A 22,569-nucleotide genomic window follows, 5' to 3' on the forward strand; every position below is an offset into this window, starting at 1 on the left:
AAATACTTACAGTCTATTTTATGTTGATATCACTTCAGTTATTTTTCTGCTATCAAATTCCTAACATTATTATATGGTGTCATATTCTATTCCCAAAAGATATGTTTAACACATGTAACATATGAATTTTATGACTTCTTTTTTCAAAATGAAATTCAGTCTTTATCTCTTCAATACCTAATGTTTTTTATCATTTAATTTGGTGATGCTCTTATCACAAGTTATCATCACATTTATCCACTCTATTTATTCTATCTACTGAAACATCTAATGTGAAATCAAAAAATCAAATTATAATTCTGATACCACTTATTAAAACCATTCTCAAAAAATATAATTCACTATCAATCAATTGATATAATAACTTTTTAACCATAATTATATCTTACAGTACTATAGCTACAACTTGTAAATAACCTAAATTATTAAATCTAAACGTTTCTCAAAACAAAAAAGTCAGTTTAAGTTCAAATGAACATTTAATTAGTCTCTTCAATATATCATCCTTCAACATCAGAAAAAAGGTTAAGCAAAGAAAGAATCAAGCTATAATCTTTGTCTTCAATACTAATTTTTACTATTTTACATAGAATTAAAAGAAATTAAATTTATCCCTCTATTAATTTGAATTATCTCTTTATTAATTAACATTGTAAATATTGTTTTTAAACTGATAGTATCTTAAAAGTTGAACCACTATTTGGTAGTTACCCAATAACCGAATTAAAGCTGAAAAGGAAATAAAGAAATCAACATGAAAAATCCAGAAACAGTTATTTGCTCCACTGCTCCAACCTCCTTTCCCCAACGACCCTCAAGGTATGCATATAGCTTTCTTCCTTTCTCGTCTTTTGCTCCCTTACTGATTTCTCTTCACATCATTCATCCTCAAAATAAGATGCATAAATAATTATTCTGAATCAAAATTCGATTACAGTAACAATGCAGCTATGCCATCTTTGAAATTGCCCTTTCTTTGGATTCTATTGATTCGAAGAACTTAATTTCTATGCAACCCATCTCATTTACCCGATCATTGTTCCGGTTTTTCATTCACTAGCTGTTTCATGTCACCGGAGCTGCTTCCTTACTCGGTTCTTTGACTAGGCTCAAACATATTAGAGTCTCTTGCTTTGAACCCGAACCAAATTGAGGAATGAAAACCTAGAATTTGTTAAGGGGAAAGGGGTTAAAAGAAATTTGGGTTTCAAGTTTGGTTTTAGAAGGATTAATAATGGAGTAGAAAGAGGCGATTTTCTTGTGTTTAGAAATGGCGGGTTGGATGTTGATTACTCTGCTATTTCGCCTGAATTTAAATCGGGGCATTGTAATTCTATATTGAAAAGACTGAGAAGTCTGATGATGGTAATGCTTTGAGATTTTTTGAGTGGATGAGGAGCAATGGGAAACTAGAGGGAAATATGACTGCTTACAGATTGGTTCTTCGAGTTTTGGGTCAGAGAGAAGATTGGTACGCGGCCGAATCGATGGTTAGGGAAGCGAATGGTGATTCGAGTTGTGAACTTAACGTTCAGGTTTTCAATACGATAATATACGCCTGTTCTAAAAGGGGGCTTGTTGAGATGGGTGCAAAGTGGTTTAGGATGATTCTGGAATATGGGGTTCGGCCAAATGTTGCCACTTATGGGATGCTATTGGGACTTTACCAGAAGAGTTGGAATGTTAGGGAAACAGAATTTGCGTTTTCAGAAATGAGGAATTCCGGCATTGTATGTCAATCGGCATACTCTGCGATGATCACGATTTATACGCGGTTGAGTTTGTATGACAAAGCGGAAGAGATTATCGGCTTCATGAGAGAAAATAAAGTCACATTGAATCTCAAGAATTGGTTGGTGATGCTTAATGCGTATAGTCAAAGTGGCAAGTTAGAGGAGGCTGAGCATGTATTGGCTTTGATGCAAGAAGCAGGCTTTTGTCCAAATATTGTTGCGTACAATACTGATCACAGGGTATGGAAAAGCATCAAATATGGATGCAGCTCAACGTGTATTCTTGGGCATCCGACAAGTCGGATTAGAACCTGATGAAACAACTTACCGTTCAATGATTGAGGGCTGGGGTCGAACTGGCAATTATAAACAGGTAGGATGGTATTACAAGGAGCTGAAACAGATCGGATACAAGCCTAACTCGTCCAACTTGTACACGCTACTAACTTTGCAAGCAAAGTATGGGGATGAAGAGGGTGCCATCAGAACACTTGATGATATGCTCAAGATGAGGTGCCAACATTCTTCAGTCCTTAGTACTGTTCTGCAAGCATATGAGAAGGCTGGGAGGATCGATAAAGTGCCTCTTGTTTTAACTGGGTCTTTCCATCAACATGTTTTAGATGACCGACTTATTGTTCTATTCTGGTCATGGCTTATGTCAAAAGTGGATTAGTAACTGATGCAATCGAAGTGCTGGGGAGAAATGTGGAAGGATTCAGCTTTTGAAGATAACATGTATCATTTGTTAATCTGCTCTTGCAAGGAGTCGGGTGATCTTGATAATGCTGTTAAGATATTTTCTCAGATGCTTAACTCCGAAAAAAAACTGAACTTGCATAATATGTACAATGATCGACATTTTCAGTGCCACGGGTCGCTTTGCGGAAGCAGAAACACTATTTGAAGTTGAAGTCTTCAGGAGTTGCCTTGGACATGATTGGCTTTAGCATTGTTGTACGAGTGTATGTTAAAGCTGGGTCTTTAAAAGATGCTTGCAGTGTTCTACAAACGATGGAGAAGCAGAAGACATTGTCCCTGACGTTATCTGTTCCGTGACATGCTTCGAATTTATCAGAAATGCAATATGCAGAGTAAATTAGCGAATCTTATTATAGAATTCTGAAGAGTGGAGTTACCTGGGATCAAGAAAGTATAACTGCGTCATTAACTGTTGTGCACGTGCTCTGTCGGTCGATGAGCTTTCCAAGATTTTAACCGGATGCTTCAGCGTGGTTTTACTCCCAATACCATAACCTTCAACGTCATGCTGATGTGGTAAAGCCAAACTTTTCAAGAAGGTCAAGAAACTATTCTGGATGGTGAAAAGTCGAGGCTTGGTGGATGTAATCTCTTACAATACTATTATAGGTGCATATGGTCAAAACAAGGGCTTGAAGAATATGTCGTCAACAGTTCGAGAATGCAATTCAATGGTTTTTCAGTCTCACTCGAAGCATATAATTGCATGTTGGATGCGTATGGGAAGAAGGCGAAATGGAGAAATTCCGAAGCATCTTGCAGAGGATGGAGGAATCGAATGTGCTTCAGACCACTATACATACAACATTTGATCAATATGGAGAACGGAGATGGATCGATGAAGTTGCTGCTGTGCTGACTCAACTGAAAGAATGCGGACTAGGGCCCAATTTGTGCAGTTACACACATGATTAAGGCATATGGGATTGCCGGAATGGTGGAAGATGCTGTAGGTTTGGTCAAGGAAATGCGAGGGAATGGGATAGAGCCTGATAGGATAACTTACAACAATCTGATAACCGCATTAAAAAGAATGATAAGTTCTTAGAGGCTGTTAAGTGGTCATTGTGGATGAAGCAGATGGGAATAGAGAATGCTGATGGCCTACATGATTTTTTTCCCAACATTCTATATAAACATTTCACTGGATCGAGCTCTTATGTAGCTGTGTAACCAACGACAATGCCAACCCAGTCGACTTTTCGATCCCACTGTGCCAGTAACTTTATATGGATGTTCTTTTCTCCATTTTAAGAGCATGGTTAGCTTTTAATTTCATCTTTGCCATTAATCTAATTAGCTCCTGCAAGATACCCCAAGAAATCCGAATACGATTTAAACGAACCGATTAGCACCTCTAATTACATGTCGACGCATATTATAAGAAAATTTCCCTCATTTTATTTATCAAACATGCTTTTCTTTTCATGTTTACAGGCCAATTTTACACCTCCGTAGGTCGCTTCTATATATCCCGATTCCGTAGATAAAGTATCGGATATTCAAACCGAGGGGCCTTGAAGTGCCCAGTGGCTTCGCTGCCGATTCTCGACTGAACATCGGCCTTGAAATCCGCACCACACATCACCTCTTCGCTGTCGATTCTGGAATGCCTTCATGTTGCTCTTGGATGCTCATAACTCATCAACCCTCACTGTTGAACATAAGCCCTGTATTCATCGAAATGAAAGTTATTACTGTTTATTTTAGTATGATAAACAAAATACTCCTAACATTATTAAATAATCATTTGTTTCATATTTTCGTATAATATTTTAATCTTTAACATTTTATTTTGGAATAAATATCATTGTTAGATGAAAATTATTAATTAATTAATTATCAAATTTATATATATATATATATAATATATGGAGTTCCATTAACAGAGCTTTGAAAAATGAAGTTTACCAATGCAGCAAAACACCTCCAGCCTGCTATCATACACCACAAATCCATAGCTGCCTTCAAGATCCTTCAGCACCTGATCAGCCGGGTACGGACCTCGGTCCCGGAGTGTCCGATCCGCCTCGATTATAAACATTGCTTCATTGTTACCTCTTGATAGACCATACTTCCTTAAAAGGCTGCACAGATTGTTCAAACACCCAAGAAATGCATATATTTCATCCACTCCACAAACAACCTACATTTTCGATCAATACCCAAAACATTAAGGAAAAGGAATAATACCAAAATTGTCCCAAACATTTATTAAAATGTCATTTTGACCCTTATTTTTAGCATTTTAACTCAACATTTCATTTTAGAAAAAAGTCCTTAAATTTTAACTGAATAGTTATTTGACCCTTATCTTTTTTCTAGAACATTTTGACCATGAACAATTCATTTTAAGATGAAAGGTCTTTATTTTAAAGCGTTAATCGTTTGTTAACTAACGATTTTCATCAACAGAGAGGTTCTGCACTAAATTGAAATATTGAGCGTTAATCATTTATTTTATTTTAATCTCTCAATATAATTTGTTTTCTCAAAATTATACTTAACTTACGTTTTGGTTTTTTGATCATTTGTCGTTAAAAGCTTAACAAAATTGATGACATAGTGTTTTTTGAAAAAAAATTAATAATAATGTGGCATTACCTTATTGTGATAGGTGAGCATCACTGTTGATTTTTAACGGTACCAGTGATCAAATAAATCAAAATGTAACATTAGGTATGATTTTAAAAATAAAAAATGATTAATGACCAAATAGCAAAAATAATAATTGGATACTAACTTGCAGATTACCTTTGATAATCGGTGAGGATTTCGGGTGGGGCAAAAGCAAAGCCAGCCGAGCGGTGGTCGAGCCACATATCAGTGAGTGTGGGCTGAAATCAAAAAAAAAAATCGATTAATTACTTATTTTTTATGATATCTATCTTGAAATTTTCGTGTCCACTTTAAATTTGAATTTTTTTCAATTACCTACTTTTTACGGATGATACCGACTCTGAAATTATTTGTATTCATTCTATTTAAATATTTTTTTACGGATGCAACTTGGGCTGTGCAGCTCCTTCGATGGATTCATCAACGAAATTATTGTCCCAATACCCTATGCAGATAAAATATTTAGGGTATTGAGCATACTGAAACTTTATTTAGTAAAATACATTAAATACTACAGTCTACAATGAGCTATTCACATCGAGGTGATTGTTCCATCTCATATTATTTTTAGTGGTCCACGTATAGTGAGTCCTACGTGGATTATTATTTTAATGGTGTTATAATGACTGATCACGTCGAGGTGATAAATTTATTAAAAAATATTTTTTAAAAATTTAAAAAAAATAAAATTTATAAAATCAAGGGTTAATTACCTCATTTATACATGAACTATATTGATTCTCAATTTTATGCATAAAATTTAAAAATTTTCGATTAACTACATAATATTTTTTGCCGTTAACGAATTTACTCACTTCTATCACGGAAAGTTACGTGGAATCCTATAACCATTACATATGGCACATTAAAAAACATGTTTTTTAATTTTTTTAGATAAATTATACTATTCATCACTCAACTATCTTCTCACTCTTATTTTAGTCACTAAAGTTTAAATTTTTTTAATTTAATTATTAAACTATAGAATTGTTGGTCAACTGGTTCCAGGAGAGTGAAAGGGACTGAAGGGAAGCGGGAGGGAGTTTGGAGCTAGAGAGCCAAAGAGAGCATTGTGTTTGAGGTCTAGTTGGGTTAGGAATTGGGAACGAAACGGTGGGATTGAACCAGAGAGATGGTTGTGGCAAAGAATAGCGTTGGTGAGCTTCAGCAATGTTCCGATGGAACAAGGGATTCCTCCGGCGACCTGATTGTAGCTGAGATCAAGAATTTAAGCCGACGCAGTGTAGCGAATATTCCGGAGATGAAATTCTTGCTTATAGCAAGAAAACAAAGGCCATTCATTGCGAGATCGACAACGGTAATTACCCATAGATCCAACCCGGAAATGGATAACTCGACGAGGCAGACAGTTTCCCAATGGTCGAATCTATCATCCCGTTAAACCTGGAACCAGCCCGTGGATCACGAGATTAAGAGCAACTTTTGTTTAATAATTAAATTAAAACATTAAACTTTATGACCAAAATAAGACTGAGAAGATAGTTGATGATGAATGGTGTAATTTACCTAAAAAAAAAAAAAAACATGTTTTAAGCGCGTGTCACTGTTATAGGTCAAAGGGTTCCACGTCATCTTTTGTGACGGAAAATGTATACCATTAACAGCAAAATATATGTAGTTAATCGAGAATTTTAAACTTATGTATGAAACTGAGATCGGGTATAATTCATGTATGAATGGGGTAATTAACCCTAAAATCAAATAAAATATTTGATGGAACTCGTGTGTCGATGTGATGAGTTCCTTCGAATTCAAAAAACTAGTTGTTGGTAGTCGTTGTTCAACGGGTAGATGGGCAGCAAGGTAACTTGAAACTCGTCACCTCAAGGTGACGAGTTCGGTTGAAGATTCAAAAAACTAGATGTTTATAGTTGTTGGGTAAGGCTATAAATAGGGGTTTGGAGTTTAGTTTTCATCAAACCCTAAATTTAAAAAACACATTGTACAAAAATCTTGAAAATAGCAACCCGAGAATATATTGCGTTGGATAACATCCATGTTTCGTAGATCCAACGCGGTCTGGATGACGATGGAATATTCGTAGTCTGGATGACAACCAAAGCCGCAACAGCAGTGAAGATATATCTGCATCAATCTGGTCTATTTTCGACATATTTTACATGGCTTCAAGGTGTACCCGACGTTGATCGAGGCCCTGATCAACGTTGGTGCCCCAGACACACATGTTCCATTTCCCGGGTGGTAAAGATGATTACTTTGGAAGACGTCGTTACCAACTCGGTGTTCCTGTGAATAGAGCCCTCGTGGTGAGGCAGAAAATGTACGACCCCTCGACGTTGGTCACCAAGTTTGGGAAAATGGTCACCATCTGGTGTCATGAGGGGCTATCGGGTAATGATAATGTGGTTGGAATCTGAGTCCGAAGTGTTGTTGAGTCTACTGACGAGGTTGTTTTCGCGTACCGAGTATTCTTCTCCAAGTGATCGGAGGGATTTATTACTAGATAAATCTGGTAATCTGGTGCACACTCATATCTGCAAATTTAGAAGACTTCGTTGTGCTATAATACCAGTTGGGGCTCATCGATTCTAGCCTTTCTGTACCGGGAGCATTGCAAGGCTGCATTGTAACGTTGCGTCGAAAAGTCGATGTAACAGGCTGTCTGATACTGCTACAGTCCTGGACTCGGTATCGTTTCCCCTTTTTACACCAATTATAGATGCCCCGAGCGAGTTTTCACTGGCTGGAAGGTAATTGTTTAACTTCATTATTTAATTTATTTAATTTCATAATTTATTTATGTTTTATTTATTTATAATATTTTTTTTTTAAATATTTTAGATGGTGACATGAAATGTAGACGAAATTGATGGGTGCCATTGCACGAGACATATGAATGAGGATTGTCATCGCGTCGATTCGCAATATGACATACAAAACTTTTTTCGAATCTTTTAGCTTTATATATATAACTTTGATATTTAATATTTACAGTTCTCTTGGCTTCCGTATGTCGACAAGGAGATCAACCATGTATTATCGGGGCGATTTTTTGAAGGCTCCCATTTATGGTGTGCCGTGACACTGTTATTGCACCAAGCGATTGTTGAGTGGCATGCGACTGATAAAGTGATGCACTAGTTTGCAGTGTACCAGTCGATTCCTACGCAATAGAGGTTGATATGGACGCACTCCATACAATCGATACGCGTGGGAACATAATGAAAATTGGTCGGCGCGACACGTTTGCTACATCGACCTATAGAATTAGCGTGAATTGTCTCTCCCCATCGTCAGGACATTATACATTTGGACTCAGATTTCAACTATTCTCCCAATCTCCAGCTTTATAAAGAAAATGGAAACATCATCAAGTCACATGCACCAAGTCTAAGTCCAGGTCCAAGAAAAAACATTTCGTCGTCATCTTCCACTTCAGCATCTCTGGCTGAAGAGTACTATTATGCATCTCAGACTTGTTTCGGTTTCTTTCCTCCATTTCATACTTCAGTCGAGACTCAACTGAATGGGTTGAGGTTCATGGAATGCACCGCAATACACTCAAGCATCTTCAACAGAACATGCGGTTGCGAGGACTAGGACCATATCCTATATGGTCAATAAAATAACAGCCAAATCCAAATAATTACGGCGATGATGGGTCAAATGTCATAAATCCATCACCGTATTTCGAAGGTCGATCGTAGAGTGTGTTGGTACACCTCCTTGGAAAGACGATGATGCGACAATGACAATCAAGGCCTACGACCCCGACATTCTCGACGACCCCGCGACATTATCATTCGACCACTATGCGACATCATCAAAAAATAAGAAGACAAAGATAAATTTCTTTGTAATTTTCATGTAAAAAAATTATATTTTACAATAATATTACTGTGTATTTCATAAAATTTAAAAAATTTTTTTCTTTTAGTTCTTTTTTAAATTATCCTCGGCTGAACTCGTCACCCCGATGTGACAAGTTCCGAGTGATCGTTATTGCCTGTCTGCCCATGAACAACGGATATCAAACAACTAGTTTTTTTAATTTGAAGAAACTCGTCACGTCGAGGTAACGATTTTCATCGAATATTTTTTATTTGATTTTATAAATTTTATTTTCTTTAAAAAATATTTAAAAAATATTTTTAATGGACTCGTCACCTTGATGTGATAAGTCATTATAACGTCATTAAAATAAAAGCCCACATGGGGTTCATTATGCATGGACTATTAAAAAATAATATCAGATAGTTTCTTGTCAGAAAATGAGATTGTTAATGAAAATCAATGGCGGATGCACTCATGGTTAAGGGTTGTTACGCGTCTACCTTGAAATTTAGATTTTCTTCGATTAGTTATTTACTTTATTGATGATGTCCACCCTAAAATTTTATTGTATACACCATAAAATATGAATATTTTCTATTAGTGACCAATTTTAATGATGATTTCCACTATGAAATTTTATTAATATTTATCTCATTAAAAAATTTAGGGTAAAATATATAGGTTACCACTAAACTATGGTCAAAAATCATTTTGACCACCGATGTTTTAATTTGATCAAAAAGACCACTCAACTATTTAAATGAATTAATGAAACCATTAACCATTAACTTTTAACTCTAGAGGTGAGATGATAATTAAAATTTAACCGAGAGAATAACTCTTCAATTATTAGTATAATTATATATTTAGTTTTTACTTACACAAAATGTATACCTACAAAAATAATTAATTTCCGTAAACTTTGGATCTGGTCTTCTTCCCCTTCTCAGTTATATCAACTTCACTAACCCTTAAAAAAAAACACCCACCATTCACCAAAAAATCTTGTTTTTCAGCTTTTGAAGAAAAATAAGGGTCGAAATGGGGTCGAAGCCATCATCCGTGAGGCTTAGTTGCCCACCTAAACGCTTTTCAAGACTCTCTTCTCTCTTTATCTGTGGTTCATCTTCTCATGCTCCTCTCGTGGTAATTTAATTTTTTATTATAATTTTATGTTTGAATTTTTTATTAAAATTCAATGCCAAGAAGATAGATTTGATTTTTTTTTTTGGTAACAAGCTAAAGAAAAGAAACTGAGTGGGGAGCGGGGCTCTTGCTTCGAGCCTGTTTATCAGCTTGGATATACTGCTTGAGTTCAGCAGGTGGGTCGTTCAAAACAGCAAAAACCACGGGCAAAGTATAGCCTTTACGAGCAAGTGCATCAGCCGCGGTTTAAATAACATGAAATTTTATATTTTTATTGACCAGTTATTAGGGAAAACTACTCAAATCACCACTTAATTATAAAATTGATGTAGATATGACCACCATACTTTCTATTTTAGTAATATAACCATATAATTATTTAAGTGGTTTCAATGTAGTAACTTGCCTTTATAAAACAAACGGAGTAATTGATGTGGACCATTCACTTGTCATTATTCAATAACAATCACATTAGTTACGTCTTTTATTTTTTTTAATAGCAAACTACTTAAATAATTATGTAGAAATATAATAGTCATATCAATAATAACCCTATAATTAAATGGTTGTTTGAGTTGTTTATGCTAAATAAGAAAATAACTTGAGTGACCGAAAATGACTTATAATATATGATTTTAACCATTTTTTTTTGGGTTTGCAAAAATAACCAACAAATTCGCAACTCAATTTCGAATTCACAACACGAAAGCCAAATTCTCAACTCGAATTTTGCAACTCAATTTTGACCCAGAGATCACTCCGGGAAAGACCTGTTCTCCAAGTCCAGACAAGGAGGAGCCGGTTGTGATAAAGAGTCCTGGAGTGGCTGTGGCAGAAGAAAAGAAGAAGCCTGACCAAGTGGTGGAAATCTAGAGCTTGAAGAAAGCTTTGGTGGATTCGTTTTATGGGATTGATCGTGGATTGAAAGCTAGTAGTGAGACCAGGGTTGAGATTGTTGAGCTTATAACTTAGCTCGAGGCGAAGAACCCTACTCCAACACCCACCGAGGCGTTGCCTCTGCTCAATAGCAAATGGATTCTTGCGTAAGTTCGTTGCCTCTGCCTACCGGTCTAAACAAGAATTTACATTTCGCAACTCAATTTTGACCCAAAGATCACTCCAGGTAAGACCTGTTTCCAGGTCCATGCTTTGGACACCGATGACGAATGGGGCCCAGACAAGGAGGAGTCGGTTGTGATAGAGAGTCCTGGAGTGGCCGTGGCAGAAGAAGAGAAGAAGAGAAGAAGCATGACCAAGTGGTGGAAATCCACAGCTTGAAGAAAGCTTTGGTGGATTCGTTTTATGGGACTGATCGTCGATTGAAAGCTAGTAGTGAGACCAGGGCTGAGATTGTTGAGCTTATAACTCAGCTCGAGGCGAAGAACCCCACTCCAGCACCCACCGAGGCGTTACCTCTGCTCAACGACAAATGGATTCTCGCGTAAGTTCGTTGCCTCTGCCCACCGGTCTAAACAAGAATTTACATTTCGCAACTCGAATTCAAAAATTGAGTTACGAAATTGGCGAATTCGAGTTGCGAAATCCAAATTCGAGTTACGAATTTGAAAACTGAGTTGCGAATTTGGCAAATTCGTGTAACGAAATGTAAATTCTTGTTGCGAATTCAAAAATTATGTTGCGAATTCGAAATTGAGTTGCGAATTCGTTGGCTATTTTTGCAAACCCAAAAAAAGTTGGTTAAAATCATATATTATAAGACATTTTAAGTCACTGAAGTTATTTTCTCAAATATTAATTGGTATGCAAATGCCATGGGTCTGACTGAGCAAAAAGAAATGATTTATTTTGCAAGTTCTAGATGATGAGCTGACATAAATAAACTCTCTTCCTTCCCTACCATATGATGCAAGCTTTTTAAATAATTATTTCCACCAAACGCATGATTTCAATAGTAAAAAGAGTATTATTATATCTAAAGATTTTGAATTCAAGTAATTACGTTTACAAAAAAACATTATTAATGATTAAAAAAAATTCTAAACAAATATAATTTTACAATCACTTCGTACTAATTCAAAAAATAATAATAGTTATAAAACCTCTACAGTAACACAGTTTGCTTCCCCTAAACACAAGCATTACTTTCTTCAGATATTTAGGACTAATTACAAGTACCAACGTTTTGCAAATATCATCTTTTTAATGGGCAGATGACATATAAAGTCAAAATGATTCTGCTTTTCGAGCGACAGACACCATGAGTCCACAAATATGATGAAAATTCACAAGGCAAATTCCTTAGGACAAAATCTACTACACAACACGAATTTGATATACAAAAGAGCTTTTAATTCAACATGTCTGGATTTTGGAGAAAAGTCTCAAAATCAAGGATGAAACAAGAGATTCATATAACGATCGGATAGCATTATCGCGGTCGCGATGGCATTTGATATTGTTATCGCGGAAAATAACGGTGTAAAAACATAATCACACCCATAACAGTAGATCACGGCCGCAATTTAGTGAATAGCAACCAATTGCGGAAATAACAGACCGCTATTCCATTATTTTTCTGCTGTTTCATTTATTTATTTATTTTGGAAAAAAAGCAGTTTTTTTTAAATAAACTCATTTAGAAAAAAATTCATGACCGCGATATCCATAATTACCGCAATAGCATCTGTTATATCCACAAGCGATTGAAAACACGGCCACAAACGCAATTTAAATCCCTGGATGAAACCATTACATTCTCTTATTACATGATTTCAAGCCAAGCTGCATTGAATCAATGTACACGTAATGTGTTCCGGTTCGTCCAAAATTTGAAAGAATAAAAAATTTCAGTATTTGTTTTTGAGGTACTGTGGTTCTGAGGGGCAAAGATAAATTACAAATTAAAATGAAAATGTAAGATACAAATTCACCTCACTGATTCTTGAATTCATCGATATTGGCCTCTTCTCCCCCGCTGCATTCTAGTGCAGTTGGATTAGGGGAATCTGAAGTCTGGTAAGAAGATTCTAGTGCAGTTGGATTAGGAGAATCTGAACTCTGATAAGAAGATTCTTCGTTCTTCCGACTTTGCAATCCCGAGAAGCGAGCGAGATCAACCCATTGCTGTTGCATTCAAATCAGCAACAAAAAATACATTAATGCTCTAGACCTGCATGACTTGCTAGAGGGCAAGGCTGCTATAATGAATGCTATCTTAATGTAAGCCATGTAGTTCGTGTTCAAATTAATAAAATTAATTACATAGAATTATGATGATGTGCTATAAGATGACATTAAGATTAACGATACTAATGAAATGAAAGAACTAAATGAAGACTGTTCTAACCTGAGTTCCCCAGTATGAATTGACGGTCCGAGCAACAAACGAAAGCATGTTCACAAGAAAAGTTTGAGAAGAAAACTGTTCTGAAATCCGGTGCTCCACTATTCCAGCAATAATCTGCAGTTTTTCAGTTTCTTTTAATTTCATATCAAACAGATAGTAGGCAGAACTGTAAGTATAAATATGCATCACTACGAATGAGAGAGGTCAGTGTGAGTCCAGGTCTAAACCAGGCCAGAATTTTTAATTATTTTTTGAATAATACATCTATCAGAAGCAGATTGCTCATTGCTGAGTTAATATGTGAGAGGTAAAAAAGAGCATGTCTACATTCATAACCGGAAATATCCACCCATGTTTTCTTTTTTTTTAGTGTGTCCTGTTTTCAACATGTACTCCATTGTGTCAAAGCCACGTCCATACGAGACAGGATACTCCCCTAAGTGAAGTGTCCGCTCATACGTCGTCCAACATATGCCAAAATGGTTTTTTTTTTCATGATAAAACAAGTTATTGACATGGAAGAACCATTTTTACCTGATAACGAAGATTTGCAGACGTTCCTAGAAAGCCTCCATAGACAAGAGCTGTTTTGAGTATAGGTGATCTTTTAATTTGTTGGTTAGAAGTCAACTTTGGATTAAGGATTTTGCGAACTGAATACAAAATTCGAGGAAGCCACAGCTCCTATACTGGAAATAAATCCAACACTAGCCAGTTTTAGACCACCAACAATCACAGATGCTAATCTGTGACTGAGATTCCAATCCTTTCCTGCAACATTCTTCTGAAATGCATTATCAGGTATTGAACCAAGGAGTCCTTTCAACGCATCCATGTTGTCAGCTCTGTCAGCATATGAGAGGAATGAGATAGTTGGGGCAGGAAGCCATACTGTAAAGAAATCAACTACTATTCCTCGGAGAGTGTCTGTAATAACATAGTCAAGCTCTTCAAAGAAATTTTCTTTACGCCTCTCATACTGTGCCAATAGAGTAGTTGTTATTGATATTGCTTCTTCTATAGCTAGCCTATGCAAGAACTTGGGATCTGCTAACAATCTTTCCCTGAATCCCTGCACCAAAATTTCATGTTGTCAGCTTGAGAACCTTTCAACAATATTGTAAGTGATTACTGTGCACTTCACACTTAACAATCACGTACAAATATCATCTTCATGAGACGTGAATTTTGTATAATAAACCATGACAATATTAGTCTATATAAACAATAAATAATTACAATAAATTCCATTTCGAGAAAGTTAATCTACCTGGAAACTGTGAGTAAGCTCTGAAATAAGAGGATATTGCTCCAGATCAAAAAAGTTCTGCAGGACCTCCGGAGATACTACACCAAGGTCAAGTCCTTTTTGAAGATCCTGTTACAATAATTTTTTCACAATTAATATTCACGAGCAGAGGAGAGTTTTGTCCTTGGTGATTAGTTAAACGATAATTTTATAATAAAACAAAAAATACAATAGAAGAAGTGGAAAAGGAAGAGAAATCTAACAAAGATACCAAGTCAAAGTACAAAACCCACCATAAGCATACAATAATTTCATGGAAATATTCTAGGCGGCAACCATGAAAATAATAAAATTACTTGCAATAATGTGGTTCTTAGAGTGCAATAATCAACCATATCAAATGGGATGTAGTATCTGCATATAAGTGTATGCATAGGAAAACAGTCAATTTGTACTTGTTAGCTGAATCACTAAACTTATAAAATATCATTTCACTTTCAAAAAGATTAATAAACTAAGCAAATTTTCAGGGAACTCAATTTATAGTCAACTCAATCACGTCTTTGCAGTTATCCTCATTGTCTAACAAATATAAGCATATCCTTCACATTATCGTTTTCCTTTACCATCTGTGGATCTGTTACAAGTAATCACAAGAAATTTCCTAAAGTGGTGACTTATTCCAAAAACATTTCCAAGTACCTGGTAGAAATATATAGGAAAGATAGTCATTTCAAATATTATACTTCTGAAACTTATGGATGCTCCGGAAGGAGTTGAACCATACTGATTTTGGACGTAAAACATAGTCATACTTTTCCTTGAAGATAATGGTATCCTTCCTTTTCCTTAAAAACATACGCAAAATAGTATCATTCAAAATTTCATAGTTGTTTAAACTGCCAAATATTGAAATTCAGGAGTTTAAACGAGTATATCTGCTCATGTGATTCTGTCTATTCAGCATAAAAGTTTGCAAACATCGAGGTTTGCTTTTGAACCACAACTTTCAGAAAACACTCAAGTAAAAATTTATTAAAAGAACCAAATTGGAGGAATGAGGTTTAGCACGAATCACTTATTAAAATTCACAGGAAAAAAAGGATCCACCATGCATCCAAAGAAAAGCTAAACAAAAATCAAGGAGATAAAACATGCACTGAAACCAGAAAGATTTAAGCACAACTAACCTGGGGTAGGGCATCTCGCTGCCTGCCAGCAGCATTCATAACTCGAGCAATTTCAGCACGATCAAAACAGTTTCTACTGCATGCTCTGGCTGCTGAATACCACAAGAAATCAGCAACAGGGACATCTCCTTCTCTTCTAATGTACTGCCTTTCAGGATTAAGAAGTATAGCCACTTGGTTCTTTTTCTGAATCTTATTAGAAATTCTGGCAGGCACCCCTGTCCCTCTAGAACCAAATTGGACATGGTTTGCACCAGTCACGACTACTAACAAACCTGTGCCACCTCCATCTGAAACTTCTTTCAAAATAATTTGGGACATGTTATATTCCTCAACCACTCTTGCTTGTGCAGATAAATATGAATTTGGACCAAATGGAATCGACTGAGTTGGGAAATGATTATCCATTGATGATCTGCGTGAAATAGAACTAAACCCTGAGATGAAACCTGAACCAGCTGGAGGAGCATATGCCTTGCGCTCAGCTTTAGAGAGGCCACGAATGCCTTCAGCTTGCACAGTCCTTAGGATCTGCATCAAAATAATTAGAATACTCTATGCGAATTTACTATTGGCCTCATGCACAAACTGAAATGAAAGAATGATAACGTAACATTTATACGAAACTAAAATAGTTTTTTCTTTCCTTTTACATAAGACACCACAAGTATCTTGGTTGACATCCTAGAACATATCTTACCATCTCATCCAAAGTAACTTAACCTAATTAAAAAATCAAGTCTTCTAAACATTATACAACTAATAAGATCTATTACAATAAGTTAACAAGACATTCTAGGCTTTTAGACACCCAAAAAGGTCCAAATTATAGAAATCAGCTTTTTCAACAAGCCCAAAAACAGAATGTGCAGTACAAAATCCCCGATGACCAAGTGACCACTTAAAAGTACCTTTAAAGGAGTTCCACAAGCAACAAGGCGAACTTCATTATCACGACAATAATTTAAAATGGGCTCATACTCCTGCCACCTTTGAGTTGGCCAATGTGAAACATAAGATTTCAGATCTTCTCCACCTATCCTGTATTAGAAGCAATTGAACACTTAAATACAGTCGTTCCAATTTCTTTGCTGTAAGCCACTTTTGTTTTCTATTTTTAACAATATATACACCAATTTCAAATAATTTGAATGCTTATACATATACATATACATATACATATACATACATACATATATAAATATATACATACATATATATATATATATATATAAATAAATAAATAAATAAAGGATCGGCTTCATCTATTCAAAAAAAAAAAAAGGAACCGTTTCATAAGATTTTGTTCTATAAATATTTGTTTGATACAACCATTACATTTAGCAATGTAAAATACTCATTGTGCACATACTATTTTGATTCAATCCAAAATATAGATCATATGGATAGAGAATACAGTTTTTCGAATTCATATTTGACAATTGAATTTTACATTCAATGCATAATTAGAAAATTTTAATTTACTGGAAACTCTACATGTAAACATCTACCATAATGGAACACGAATATGATTGTTGGATTAAACAATACAAATCGTATAAGAAGTTATGAAAGTATGCAGAACTAATTTAATTTTACAATAGTATAAATATTAGATGTTTCAGAAACAGAAGTTATTGTAATAGAAAGTAACCTTTTAGCCATAAACTGATTGAGTTGACTTTGCAAATCAGAAGGAAAAGCTTCGAGAGCCAGAGCCAAAGGCCTATCGCTCTCAACATCGGCTTTTCAAATTCTTAACAATCTCAAGCTCCAATTCTTTATCATCAGTAATCGGAACTTGCTCAGCCTCTCCTAAATAAACAATCCTGGCATTCATCAGCTTCTCCCACTTTCTTCTTATCTTTCCCCAACGCCAACGGCTCCCCTATTGCCGTCGCGTCGTATATCCTCGCCGAAACAACCGCTTCCTCTTCCACCACCTTAGAAGGAGGAGGAGGCGAAGTAACCGGCGGGGGAGGCGAGGTTACCTCTGCGGCCAACGACTGCGATTGTTGTAGGAGGGAAGATCCGACGGCGGCGAGGAGGGTGATCACGACGGCGCGTCGAGGAGGGAATACTCGGAAGAGGGGCGGCGGTGAGCATTGTGATCGGAGAGAGATGCGGTGAGGAGGCGGGAGGAGGGAAGCGCACGGCGTCGTAGTAGGAGGTGAGGTGGAGGCGAGGGGTTAAAATTAGAGGTGAGGATGTGGAGGTGGTGCTTCATTGTGATTTGGGGTTTCAACGGAGGCTTCATTGGTGTAGAAGGATTTGTTTGATTCCTAGAACACCATGTGTGGTGGTTGTGGATGGTAAAGCAACAATCACAAGTCTTTTGTGTATGAGGTGGACAAGTTTACAGGTCTCCAAATAAGATCTGGCTACTCCAGTGCCACGTATGCTCCGCATAAGCTACAGTGTTTTTCTTCTCAAAATTAAAATTTATTAATTTTTTATTATCCACTTTTATTTTAAAAAATTTAATGTCATCGTTCATAAATTTAACGTGACAACAAATTTAATATTTATATATTATGTCAATTATTTTTGTTGATGATAATAAGTTTATCTCATTGGTAGGTTGTTAATGGTGTATTCTTTTTATTTAAGTAGAGAGTTGTAATTGATAAGAGAACGATCTTTGATTGGTGGTTTGATGAAGAAGAAAATGGATTCATTTGAAAAAGGAGATTCATGAAGGATCGATCGTGGTCGTAAGCAATACATCCTTTCTTTTAGTCTTGAATTGGGATATTTATAATGACGTTTAGTTTGTGTTAGTAGTAGAATCATCATTATTATCCATAGACTAACGAACTAGATAAATTTAATAATATGTTAAAAGTGTTGTGAATGTATCATAATTGATTAGTAGATAATATACTTCGATAAGCAGAAGAACTTAGTTGATGGAGTGTTGGTGGCTTCAGCAAATTTTACTTGATGAAATTTGAATATTTATGGTGATCATCTCTATAGACATAATATTATAATTTTAAAATATTTAATCTAAAAATTTATACATTAATCAATTTAATCATTGAGTTGCATAATTAATACGTCATATATTTGATTTCATAGCTAATACTTTGTATTTACTTTTCATCTACCGAAAATATTGACATAAAATAAAATACTCATAAGATAAAGAAGTATTAGACATCTAAGCTTTGGACCACCATTCTTCGAGAAAAGTATCGTATGATTGAACCTTGTACTCTATATCGCGGTCAAACTACTATCCTTTTTGGCTTTCTATCGTGAATGTTTGGTCCTTCTTTTATGAGAGATTGGCTTGGTGCATCAGTGATGGCAACACTATTAATTTTTGGTCGGATATTTGGGTTTCTCAATTGGGGCAACTTATCCATTGGGCGAATCCGGACGTTACGGTTGACATAACTTTAAAGGTCAAGGATTTTTGTGATGCTGAGAATTGTTGGGACTGGAATATGCTTAATCACCTCCTTGCTCGTGAGGCCATTCCTCTGCTACAAAGCATGTTTTCTCCTAATTGCGCTAATGGCTCGGACCATTGCTATTAGAATGAAGAAAATAATCGCACGTTCTCTGTCAAGAGCACCTATAAATCCCTTGCGAAAACTAATTGGTCAACAATGAACCCGATGTGGAAATGGATTTGGAAACTTGATGTTCCTGAGCGTGTTAGATGTTTTTATGGCTTGCTATCCTGGATAGACATCTTACAAATGAAAATCATTGCAAACGAGGTATCAGTAATGATTATTCTTGTCACCTTTGCTCTAATCTGAATGAATTTCTGTTTCACATCCTCTGAGATTGTCGGATGGTTCATAACCTCTAGAATTGGCTCCTCCAAGACAACGTTCATCCTAATTTCTTTAATTTCACTCTTGTGGATTTGCTAGAGATTAATCTCCATACAGAAAGTTTGTTTCCTCCCCATGATGCCCTTTAGAACACTCTCTTCTCCTCCATCATTTGGCAAATGGAAAGGGAATATGAGGCTATTTTTCGGGGTCTATCTTTGATCACCACAACTTGTTCCACCGTAGCTTGGGGTGGGTGTCAATACACAAGCAAAATCTCCGATTTTGGCACCCCTCCTGTTCGAATTGTCCAAGTCCAATGGCAACCTCCTCCTCAAAATTGGGTCTGCCTTAATTTTGATGTTGTTGTTTCACACCGATCTGGTTTGGCTTCCATTGGTGGGGTTTTTCGTGACCAAGATGGATATTTCCTTCTGGCGTTAAAAAAAAGTATAGGTTAATCCTTCGTCCTCCAAGCTGAACTGTGGGGTGTCTTCGAGGGTTTCTCCCTTGTCTGGTCAAATAGCTTCGAACGTGTTCTTGTTCAAATAGATAATACTGATGCTCATAGCCTTATTAAGAATGTCACGTGCATCAGTCCATATTCCCTAGTTCGTGCCATTGATAAGCTTTGCCATCGAACATAGTTTGTCGATTCGTTGTGATCAACCGAAAAGCAAATTATGTTGCTAATTTCATTGCCAAGCATGATAATCCTCCTGATGGTGCTCTTACAGTCCTCTACTCTCCACCGGATCATCTTGCTGGTATCATGGTTAGAGATTTTGTAACACCTACGACCCGTATAATTATACCAATACTAGATGTCACATGATTTACTTAAAACATTTCCCAATTCAAAAGTGGATTGAAATTTATTTTTCTTCCAATTATAATAGAAAATATAAAATAATAAATCACATAATTTTTTTATAATATTTAAATATCAAATACGTCCATTTATAAAAGTAATATTAAATAATATCATTCATGATGAAATGGAGTAAAATAGTTTAGTTTAGCCATTACAATAATTTTCAAAATAGTTAATAAAGCAACTAGAACATTACATGTCGCTAATTAAGTCAAAATTACATCAAATGATGTCTTATTGATATTGTATTATACTTTTCGATGCTTGATGTTGCTCAGTACTCCTTACTTCTACTCCTAACGTTTACCTGCGCGTGAAAATCATCACACGCTAAGTATATACTTAGTGAGGCAATTTAAAAATAATAAACAATCATTTCATGCATAAAATTTAAATATTATCATCAAATACCATAAGATTTTCTTACCTGCCAAAATCAACATGACATGTTATAAATATAGTCATTTAATCAATAACTATAGCCCAATTTATTAATCTATGAGGAACCCGGTATAGGAGTTAAAAATTGCGTAATAACGCTAAGGTCGAGCCATGCTCACCTAATAAATTGCGCCGTAGTCCTGAGGTCGGGTCTAGCCCACCTAACTTGTACTATGTGTCTTCATTATACACATTAGTACAACTTAAATTTTCACAGCTGTTAGACTCTATGGCATGCCATTAATACCACTGAACCTCAATAACATACTTGGGCATCTAGTCATAAATTAAAACATCCATGGCAATGTATAACCATGAAACAAACATTAGGGCAGTTTATACCCAAAATAACATTCATGTCAAAATTTCAGGTTGATAAAACAAGGTAGACTTATCACAAGTCTTCCTGATGATGTATAAAACATATATGTACATGATGTATAAAACATCTATGTACAATGTCATGCATGTATTGCACTCACCTTGACACTTTATAATTCCAAAAGATTTTGCTTCATTATGCTCTAATCTAGTCCTTTTTATATTCTAGTTGCTTTGATCACAAAGTCAATCACGATCTGTACAAAATCATAAATTCATATCGATACATATGTTAGTATTGTACTAACATAAATACGTTTCCAAAATAAATTCCATAATCATACTTGAAACTTATTCACCACCAAATACTTTAACACTTACTAATTCTTTTAATTTTGGCACTAACTTTTCCAACTTATATAAAATGGTCCTTCACCAATTTACCCCTTAAACTTTTAATACAAAAATTCTAGTATTGAAAGTATTATCAACCAAGTACCCATACAAAGACGTAATTACAATAAACACTCCCAATTCGAAATTTGCATTAAAATCACCAAACTTTCTAAACTTCCCAAATGATCAAATTTCACATTCTAACACTCATTTCAATTCCCAAAAAGCAATTTTTAGCACAATACATCAATTATAAAACACTTACACAACAACCCAACAATTTTCCAAATTTATCGAATTGGTCCCTCAACTTTTAAAAAATTACATAATGGTCCTAAATTTTTCTAAGGCTTGTAACATACTTCCTACATCATTTCCAACCCTTATATAATTTTTGTAGAATTTTCCTCATCCTTTAAGTCTAAGGCCTAATGGTTCAAAATTCCAAATCTAGGTTTTTCATTATTTTGCTCGACTTCGATTCGATTCGATTCATGCATGAAATCAACTTCCATCAAATCTTAAATTATCTCTAAAATCAAATACCTAATTATATTTCATTAGAACACAAAGTTTTCCCAAGTTATGATTTGGCTGAATCTTAAAGAAAAATTTCTAGGAAGATTGAACATGTTCTAATCATCATACAAGCTTGAATATGAATCTACTACCTCAAAAACATCACGATTCATCATCAATTTCATGATCCATTATATGAACACAAACCATAGAATTTAGGATCTTTGAACACCAGCAAGATTATCATGCAATATTAGTACCAAATGATAGCGTTTTTCATGTAGAACAATTTTCTATTTTACGACATAACTCAAAATCCTAAGAAAATTGCTCAAAAATGGAAAATAATTTTTTTCTTACCTTTAGGAGAAACCACGACCCTTCTGATGAATATGAAGAAATATC

The 22,569-nt window shown here is 35.4% G+C and overlaps 2 pseudogenes; one reads left to right on the forward strand and one right to left on the reverse strand.

Annotated features, from left to right (window-relative positions):
- Window positions 1-754: 754 nt before the first annotated feature.
- Window positions 755-3,933, forward strand: LOC120197356 (annotated as a pseudogene).
- An 8,892-nt stretch (window positions 3,934-12,825) lies between these two features.
- Window positions 12,826-18,113, reverse strand: LOC120197269 (annotated as a pseudogene).
- Window positions 18,114-22,569: the final 4,456 nt, after the last annotated feature.

Source organism: Hibiscus syriacus, unplaced genomic scaffold (assembly GCF_006381635.1).
Source record: "Hibiscus syriacus cultivar Baekdansim isolate YM2019G1 unplaced genomic scaffold, ASM638163v2 tig00117048_pilon, whole genome shotgun sequence".
Lineage (NCBI taxonomy): Eukaryota > Viridiplantae > Streptophyta > Magnoliopsida > Malvales > Malvaceae > Hibiscus > Hibiscus syriacus.